This window comes from Scatophagus argus, chromosome 16, assembly GCF_020382885.2.
Source record: "Scatophagus argus isolate fScaArg1 chromosome 16, fScaArg1.pri, whole genome shotgun sequence".
Classification (NCBI taxonomy): Eukaryota; Metazoa; Chordata; class Actinopteri; family Scatophagidae; genus Scatophagus; species Scatophagus argus.
The window spans coordinates 17,586,421-17,597,146 of NC_058508.1; positions in this window are offsets into that span (position 1 = coordinate 17,586,421).

Here is a 10,726-nt window from a genome sequence, read left to right on the forward strand (position 1 = left end):
CACACAATGGCATTGCTGATTCACAATTAAGCAGAGATGTAAACGGTTTCCCTTGGTGTATGCTTAAGCTGTATGTATGAGACAAGAAAACATTCTGTCTTTTGAGTTAATGGACAGATCACAAGAGGCAAACCATCCATCAGTCATCAACATGACCATTTGGGACCATTGATCCACCATTGTTGCCAGTCAGCAATAATCAGGTGGCTCTCAAGCGTCACAAGCATCACATCGAAGCATACTGTCCCACTTTCCAAGAGTAACAGAAATTAATTTCCATATGGGTAGAGAATAACAGAGAAATATTTTTTAACAGAAGCAAAGGTTGGAAATATAGTAAATTGGTCCAAGAAGTTCTGGCAAAAAAGCAAACCTTACTCATCAGACAAATGTGCAGTACCATTACTGCATAATTAGAACAACAACTAACGATAATTTAATGTGAGAGGTTTTGTTTTGTTTGTTTTAAAAATTAATAGAGTTTTGCTAAACTTGTAAGTTGTCCAGGAAAGATTATTTCACATAAGAGCAGAAGCCAAAAAAATTAATAAACAGATTTTCTCCCAAATCTGAGCTCAGATTGGATATTTCATTATTATGGAGGTTGAGGCAGCTGCAACCTGCCTTTATTGCTTTATTGCTGGCAGGATTTGGTGGTGCAGACTTGGGTCTGTTTGAGCTGGCAATCAGCTGCAGTTACCAGCGCTCAGGATAGCTTTGGGCCAGTGTTGGCCCTGGGATTCATCCCAAGTATGATCAATATGCTGTACATAAACTTTTATTTCCCACGGTGATGTTGAGAGTAATGAATCATGTCAATTTAAAATGAATTTTGTCAAAAACATATTTCACCTCGCCTGTAGGATACTCTTTCCTTTCTGCCCTGTCAGAACTTCAAATATGAACTTTCTTGTTATTTTCTTGTTAGTGCATTAAAACATGTATACATATTAATTAATTCCAACACCATATGTAACAGAGCTGCAACCAAATTGAAAAAAAAAAAAAAAAGATTCACCCTCAAAAGCTGAGAGACGACTCTTTCATTATTGATCTTCTTGGTAAGAGTGAGCTTAGGAAGTAGACAGATGGCTGAGGCAGAAAAATCATAGTTGTGCAACATTCATGCATATTAATTGCTGGGAATGTTGTTTGAAATGGATGTATGGTTATTTTAGTATTTTCAACCATCAGCTAATATCGTGATGGCACTGGCACTGCGATGGATGGCTCTTAGTTCATTTTTGTCTGTGGGACTGTCTGTGGTCACAACTGTCACCTTTCACCAAGAAGGTTCTGGGTTCAAACTCACCACGTAACTTACATGAGAAGCTGATAGTTTTTCTGTGCAGCGATAGGTGAGACCAAACTCTCTCTGTTTCGCGTGTCTTTGCTGAGGTTTGTATTAAATGTACCTTTACCCATCTCTACAAAATGTGCAACATATTTACACAGCCCTTTTCCAGGGAACCTTTTAAAAAATAAAAACATAGAACGCCTTGTTAGGGGAAATAAACAAAAAAATCCTGAAACTTCACTCTGTTTTGATGATGGCTTGTAGCAGTGTCGGATCATGGGAGTCATTATCATCATCATCATCACCATCATCATCATCTTCATCTTCATCATTTCCCCAGAAGTTAAAGCAACTACACGCCGTAAAGAGGATCTTATGCCATTGACAGGTGACTGTATGAAACACACCATTAATTTGAATAAAATTATGTATTTCTTTAATTTCTAACATTGTTGAAAATATTTGGAGTACTAAGCAGGCAACTCAAAAAAATATATGGGTCTAATCGTTTTTAGACCTTCTAATGCTGCTCACTGTTGCATATTATGGCTGCAAGTGTGGCCTAAAACACTTGAGGAATGTAAAGGATAAACTGTGCAACATTACTTTCACTGAAGCTTGTTAGAGGTCTTTAGCCTCTATTCACAGCTTGTGCTTCTGTTGGAGAACAAAGCTGCTCAACAAAGAAGATGAGGAGATCCCTCAGAGGTAACCTCTACACAAATGCCTGAGGCTAAAGAATAAATATGCAGCACCTTTATACTCACTTACCGTTTGATTTCTTTGATTATCCTCGATCTCCACTACACCTCCCCACAGGCGTGTGAGCTTTAACTGAAAGACTTTGATGCTCCGGGCTTTACTTAATTGTTTAGTTTGCTTCAGAAAAAATCATTAAGTGTTTATGTGTGTGCGTGTGTGTATGAGTGGGTGGGTGTGCAGGACAGGCCACCTTTTCAGTCAAAGGAACCTGGAGAATAATCTCAGATTGATCCGTAGACTTCCAGTAGAACGCCCAGCCTGTTTTGGCACTTGTGCAGATGGAGGACCTTAAAATATCAGTTTCCTCTCAGAGGTGAGAGCTTGAGAAAGTGAAGCACCAGGCTCCATAATAAAACTCTCACCAACACGTTGTCACAGGAGGGCGAGAACAATGTGCAATGTGGTGCCCCTGTACTGTAGGCATGACATTGCAGGAGATCTGTGATTGTTCAGACTAAATATAAAAGGAATTATGCAGAATAGAAAAACAGAATTAAAATAGAAATATATATATATAGTTCATGGGTCATTGTTCTTGTACAAATATTTTATAGCACTGAAAAACTTGTAGTGCATGTAAAAGATCTTCTGATGTTAAGACATTCAACTCTGAATAGTCTGCTCTTTCTGCATTGTATGTTGAAACCATTTCGTTAGTTGCTGAGCTTTACTATGCTCAAGCTACCATTAAAAGAAATGTGCAAAGCAGATGTGTTGCAACATTCATGTTTGGCTCTATGAGTCTTGGGAGTAGGAAAATAATGTCGCACACTCGGGCTTCACATGCATTTCTCTTTCATTGGGTCCTTCTTCAGAAACAGCAATCACAGCAGAACACAAACAGTGGTATGTTATATGGGTCATGTCCTACATATGATGGCAGTAATCATGTTCCACCAACAGAGTGAGAAAAAGACAATGGAGAGGCCTTCAGCGAGTCCAAACATAAAAAAAAACAAAAGAGCCAGTCAAATTTCTCCAATCAAAATGACAGAAACCACCAATCTGTGTCTATTAATAATCTAATACAGAAAAGTTAAACATCAGCTCAACATCTCTTTATCTACATATCAGCTAAAAAGAGGAACATTACAGGAAGCACTTTAAGTAACAATCTTTATTCAAGATATCCAGCAGTGTTTCGTCCTGGATGTTGAAACATCCAAATTTCTCCTCTCAGGAAGTGATACCTTCTCAAATCCAACACATCTCATAGAGGAAACTGGATGATTAAAGGCCACAAAATGTGCTGCTACTGGATCATTCATGTTTTCGGTGCTCTACTTGTCTTTCCAACATAAGACTTACAGCAAGGGAGACTGATAAGACAAATGACTGACTTAATGTGACATGAAATTATTCCTTTCATTTCATTGCTTTCATTGAATACAACAGTGGTGGTTGCCCTCAGGGAAAGACGGTAAAGTAGTTTGAGTTTGTGTTAATTGAGGAGGAAGTAAATATGAGGGTACCAGACAGTCTCTCCGGTTATTACCACGAGGGGTCAGTTTTTAAATACATCATTGAACTGATAATCAGATTCAAGTATCTCCAGTGTTTTGTTATTAATCCATTTATCTGATCCCTTAGGATACTCTGTTGTAAATATAACCTAGCTAGTTGAGTTCATTGTAGGTTTATTTTTTTAAGAAATGGGGCATGCATCTGTCTTTTATTTTGGTGGGCAAATTTCTTGCATCCTCTTTTTTGAAAACTGTTTTTCATTTCACTCATGTTCCTGTCAAAATAATTACAATTTTTGCTCTAATATTCTGATCTTGCTAAAAGGAAGACTATTTTTCAAAGATGAGGGAAGATCAGAGTCTGCGCTTTCAAAATAGTTTTAGCAGTAGTAGTTGACAACATTCCAGAAAACACAAGAACATTTCTCATTATTGAAATGGGGTGAGAAACCTTCCTCTCTGTGACTGGTAGACGCACCAGTGTCCTTGTAGAAATTTTTAACAGGATGAAAGTGCAGATGGAAGAATTTGGCCAAAACTGATCATAATCACATTATCATGTGCATGTACAGTAAAGTACATGCACATGAGTAAACTCAGTACTTTCATGTGTCATCCATTAGGAATAAATGTGCATGTTAGTATAGTGCGCTCTCTGCTTTTTCTCGGTCGCAGGGCAATACTCTGGCCTGTGTCTGACAACGAGATACATCGGTGTAAATTGTCCTCTGCGATCAGCCTCAGACACCTTACTTGGCTCCAGCTCCATCTTTCCTATTCAGGTCTAATAGGCAATCTGTCTGTACCTACTATCTTCACCCTTGTGATGGGCAGCTAATTAATTACAATAGTGCAGTGCTGTTTTCTTTTTTTTAACTTCTTCCATCTTCCACCCTTTTGTCCAGGTGTTGTCTTTTTTTTAAAATAAAAGAACAATGTTCCCCTGTCAGTTAATCTGTCGGTCCACTACTTTGGTACAGAGTGAAATGTCTGGCTATTTGATGGCTTCCCATGAAATTTGGTGCAGTCATTCATTCTTCCCAGAGAAAGAATCCAATTATGATCCTCTGATTTCTCATCTAATTCCACCAACAGGTTAAACTTTATGCTAATTTCACGATAGTGACATGACATTAGATATCTCATAACAAATTTTCTTATTCGTCTTTTTATTATTCATCCATCCAGCAACTTTGTTTTGGGCCTGACAAAATATTGCAAAGAAATGCACATTCTTGTGTGTATATGTGAGTGTGAATATATCAACAAATGACTCTTATTTAGTAATGGTGAAGTGCAGATGATGCACAGAGATAATTGTGTTTTGATTACTGGTGGTTTTCATCTGACAGCGTTTTCTTAAAAAGCTTGAACTGAAAATCGACAGCATGATGTTTGCAACTTAAATGAAAGTGACACTGGGCAGACAGTCAGGCAGCCTGTGTGAAAGGAAAAGAGAGGTAGAGGATGCCTAAAACAGAAAGTGAGAGAGAAGGTGGGAGGCAGATGGAGCCAGCGAAGAAAAAGACGGGCAGATGAAATTACACCTGCAGGTCTGTTAGCTTTAGCAGCCGGAGTCTAGCAGTGTGATGTCCCATAACATACCCCAAGGGTCCTTAAGGAATAAAGAGTGAGTAAACCTCAAATATCAAAGTTTCTTTTCTCTCACACTCCTGTTATTGCTCCTGTGCCTCTCCTTGACAGCCCTGTGATTCATTTCCTCCTGGCTGAAAGACGGGAAATGAATAGAAAGCTTGGATATTGTCAGGCGCTAAATGGGAAAGCAGTTGCTCTGGAGACACAATGCAGGTGCAGGTAAGAATGGTGAGTTCACTTTAAAATGCCACTCAGTCCCAGTACACAGCACAGCAGCACCTATCTGACATGGCTGAGGAAAAAAGGAGGGGCGGTTGATGTATAACACTCACACATCAGAATGGTTTAAATCTGAGTGGGATATTCATCTCTTTGAAGTCAGACTGCAAGATCCTGACACTTTGTTATACACCTGCACCTTGGAAAGAAAAGGGGCTTTTTCACATTTGTAAAGTTTAACCTCTTTAGATTAAAAAAACATACTGGCAACTGGTCAAGTCTGTGTGCTGCCTGCAAGACGAATCTGTTGAGATTTTCAGGAGTGCATGTGGGTTGAACATAACCACAACACTTTTGATGTTTCCATAACACCTGCTTAGATGTGCTCAGCACTGGATCAAAAATATGCACACCGAGCTATTTCTTACAGTAGAAGAAATGAATACCACACAAATGAAGTACAAAACTGAAGTGTGCATATTCAGGTTTAGAAGTAGTTTGACTAATTTCAGGAAGTGCAGAACCAGGTCCAGGTTCTGGATCATTCCTCTTCTACATGGTTGCTGCACTTGCAATTGGAAAACCTCCAAGGTTTGGATGGACTTGGAACTGCTCAAGTGACAAAGCCCTCTAGTGGATGTAATAACTATTACAAAAGCAAAAGAGGACATAAATTGACTTTATTATTGAATTGATCAACACAACATCGAACTCAAATGCATGAAACTCCGGTTCATTTTCCACTTCTTTCTTCATTTTTTTTAAAAAAAACATGACCACGATCATTCCCAAACCTCATTAACTGTGTGTTAATTATTGTATTCATGATGACGGAGTGGTTATTTTAACTCACCTCTCCTTCAGTCTAACCAAACATTACCTGTAACACAGCAACATTAGAACACAGATTTATTTTCTAAAGGTTATTTACAATATTATTTGAAGGCACATGATGGCAAATGATGCCATCCTGCTGAAAGGAGTGTCCTATGGACCAGTTTTTGAAACCTGTTCCCATTTAGATTGTGTTTTTGATTGGCCAGTTTTGGCTAAATTCTGCATTTATGGCATTGTGTTTTGTTCCCAACTTTGTGAATTAGCTACAGCCTCTGCCTGCCTTCTTACCCCTAGAAATGGCAACCAGGGCTCCTAGGTATCATATTCATTTGAGCCATCCTCCAAACCTGTTTGGTAAATGGTAATTTAGCAGGAAACTGTGCTCATTGTGTGAAAAGAATGAAAGTTCTGGGTTTCATTGCAGCTTAAAGCTGTAATGACTCCATGTCAACAGCTTTAAGGCTTCTTCTACACTTGAGGATACTGAGTCATACTTGAGACAATCGAGCCTTGCGATGTGTCTGAGTAGGGCTGTAATCCAAGCATGTTCCCTGAGGTACATCTGAGATAATCAGGATTAACATATCAAATTCAGGGAAAACACTGCTTGGGAGATATGGACGCATGCTCTCAAGCCTTGTTAGAATAATAGATTTCATGTGACTTAAATGTCTCCATACATTTTCATTAGGGTGAATGTTGGGCCACACAGTTCTAGGATGACAGTAATACACCCCGACAGGCAGGGAGCGACCAGGGGGATGTCCAGAATCTGAACCAAGGGCAGATCTACAAGATATGGCCTCAGACAGGGTGGATGATGCTGTTTGTGTTGGCTGGTTCAGCACAGTCTGTGACCTTCTCTCCACATGTGTTCTCCATGGGGCCTCACTCTGTGTTTGCGATGGTATTGGTCTTGCTGGGGGTGTGCTGCTCAGCATGTCTATGCCTGAGGTGGCTACCCGCTGGGATTTGGACTCCTCCAGATGTGAGGGAGTGAACTGAATATTTGTTAAACTAAAAACAAGCCATGTTTTTTTCCTCCTTCATACTTCACCAGTGGATGAGCACAGATTATGCACATTAAGCTGTTTTTGGATGGAGAATGGAATTAGATCTGATCCTGGATTATAATCGTAGCAAGCAACTGTTCTAGAGATGAAAATGAACCTTTACTGTGTAGCACACAGTAAAAATGATTCCACCTGCTGATGTATTGTGTGGAGGAGTACTGTAAAGGATTGCAAACAAATTTAACAGTAATTTTGCACTTAGTGTTATTAATTAATTCAGCTGTAACATCATTGATTTCTGGACAGATTATTAAATGCCTCATGACTTTGATGAAGACAAATAAATTGGGAAAGGAGGATATTAGTTAACTGATTTACTGAAATGGGAGAGTTGAGAGTGAGCAGCAGTAGTGATTCACTGGGAAAAAAAAGGTCTTGTGTCCTCGCTCTGTTCAAGACAACAGACTGAGAGGTGGAAAACAGAGACCTAGCGTGCAGGGAATGGATGCAGCAAGCATGACAAAAGGTATGTGTAATGATGTCGTATTCAATTACTAACCTATGCCAACTTTAGGGGTCATGGACGAATGTGTGGGCGAGATCAGTCAGAGAGATGCATCACTGAACTGCAATTTTGATGGCTGCCGTGCGACTGACCGTGTTATTGACATTTGTTTGTGGAATTTTTAATTGAATATAACGTGCAATATCTACAGAATACGAACTGTGCGCTGCTTCACCTACAACACTTTCAAACTAATGCTGTACTGCACACCAGGAGAGAGCGTGCGTTATTGTTTAGGGACCCTCGCCACTGGGGATTACAAGTAAGTTTTGTCTGTGCCAGAGCCTGCTGCTGCAGAGTCGGCCGACACTAAATTCAAAAGTTTTCATGTCGGGAGGCTGAATTAAACATTGCATGGATGCCATCCTCAATCTGCACCCCTTCAAACATTCCAAGAGTGTGTAATTAGTCACACAGTGCTGTCTTCCTTTTTTGGAGACGCAACACACTGAACACTCATGAGGCTAAAGTCGGGATTACTGCATATGGACAAAGTGTCCCACAAAGAGGAAGGACAATTATGACAGCTTAAATAGCACCACATTTCCCCATGGCAGGCATTACTTGTCCAGAATGTTTTCTCTCCAAATTTGTTGTTGCAGCTGCTTTTTGCCAATCAAGCCACCTGTCAATTACTGTAAAAACGCTTGCAGGGAGATGACAGAGTACCCAGTAGGGACGGTGAAAAAAAAAAGTTATTCTCTTTCATCCAGGATGCAGGGCAGCGTGGATTCATGACAACCCTCTGAAGAAGAGAGATCAAGATCTGTGCTTCTAGTGCCACAGAGTCAGAAGAGTCAAGTACACCCCTGTAGACATGCCATATGGCCTAGGAAGAGTTTCATGGGTGAATATGTGTGGCAACAAGCACCATGCCAGTCCCTCCGCTGATTTCTCATTATCGAGGAATAAATAGAACAAGGCAACAAAACAGTGGCCCTGTTGTGTCATACTTATTCTGACATCGGAGTGAGACAGATGGTACAAACTAAATGGCAAGATTTGAATAGTGTGGGAAACTGGGCAGAAGTGCTAAGCACAACAAACAACAAACTGAGATGAAGTAAGAATTCTATCCTTCCTCTTTTCTCCACATTTTGTAAATAATGCTGTAATTTTCTTCACCTGTTTTGTGCTGTATAACCAAGTGTCACTTCTAACAGCGTTCACAATGACTGGCTGGTTTTTGCTTTATTTCCTGGGCAAGCAGAGCATGCGTTTGTGGCAGTGGCGTGGGAGGCTGCAGGGGAGTCACAGGGAACAGCAGATACCAGGTCTCCTCCAAAGGTGGCTGACAGGCGGGCAGGTAAGGCAGACAAGTCACAGAATGCAAAACGCTGAGGCAGAAAAGCTACCTGTAAATATAGCACAGCAGCTCAGAAGCTTCGGTTTCCATTAAATAGCCATGTATTTTCCAGCTCCTGGCTTTATTGCACCGCTGCTTCGGGAGTGGGAGCCCAGGAGGCTCTTCAACATTATTAGCAGCTCACAGTACATAATCCCACAGCAGATTCTCGTCTATCTTCAGACCAGACTGAGATATATAGAGAGAGATGAGGAGTGAGAGCAGGGAGGGTGGTTGGAGAGCAGAGAGAGGAGAGGCTGGTAGCAGTTGCCAGTCTTTGTGAGTCCAAGTCATTGACGCAAAGAGACAGAAAGAGAGGCAGACATACACTGTAAAGCCCCTGTGTTTCTCATCACGGTGTCAAACTAAGTCAATGACAGACACCAGATGGTGGCCTGTCTCCAGAGGTCCCTTGTGTCTCACTTAGTCATGAGGCCAGATACAGTGCCAGTGCCCCCCTCTGCCATTCCTTTAGAAGGGGTTGAAGCCACCACATTCGGCCTCCCCAATGTCTCAGCCTGGTTCCACTTCTCACGTCTGCTGGACACTCTCAGGTGTTTGCTGTTTGCTAGCAGTGGAAACCAAGAGTGGATGAAAAGAGAGAAATATAAAGCTTTTAAAAATAAAACATCAGTTCCTCTTCATCATTCCTCATCTTGAACAAAATCCCCAAAATCCTCTATCATGTCAGAAGAATTCATCATGTTTAAGGGCTGCACAGCAGCCTTGCAGACACAACCTTGGCCTTGCAGACCAGACACTATTTTTTATGCAATATGGGAAAAACACACCACTTGCGAACGCAAAAGAAGAACGGAAATTCTGATCCCTGTTCAGTGTAGACCTTATTTTCTATTGATTATATCGGACAGATAGCCTATACTGCATGTGAATCATGTGAAATATGAGCCATGCAGTCAACAAACTGTTGCCTTAACAGTAAGCGTCATATCTAAAGATGCCGGAGTGGCAAAGACATTTTAAGCCATTTTTATTCCAAATATCCTACACATCCCAAGATCATGTGCAGTGTATTTTTATTTATTTATTTGGCTTTAATTTGGGGCAGACAACATACAGCTGTGTGCAGAAGCCTCAAATAATTTCATATGCAAATATTATTTGGTTGGAAAAAAGCAGACAAAAGGAAGGACAGCGAAATTAGATGGCATTCACATGAGTGCGTGATATGTTCTTCAAATAGATGAGCCATCAAGATGCTGGCATCCCACAATTAGACAGTCACACACACTGTGTTGTTGACATCCTGTGTCAGAAGGTGAAGATACAATCTTAATATCCTTCGGCAAAATGCCTCATTAACATTGTTAACTTGTGTGGTCGTCACGATGCGTCGCACCAACCCGTTATTAGATAATCACTAGATTAGAGGCAAGACTCCTGAGAACAAACATGACATTACGGCATCTCTCATAGTCCAGGCCCTTCTGATGTGTCGAATGAAGAGAAATTTGTTGCTAAGGCACGACAAATACCACCTCATCCAGCAAAGACTCACTGTGCATTCTGTGATTATAGGCTATTGATGGCACAAATAAATGGTGTCAAACCATCAAATGCCCCATGCCTGACTGCTTGTTTCTCCTCCTTTTAGTTTGTCATGTAGAG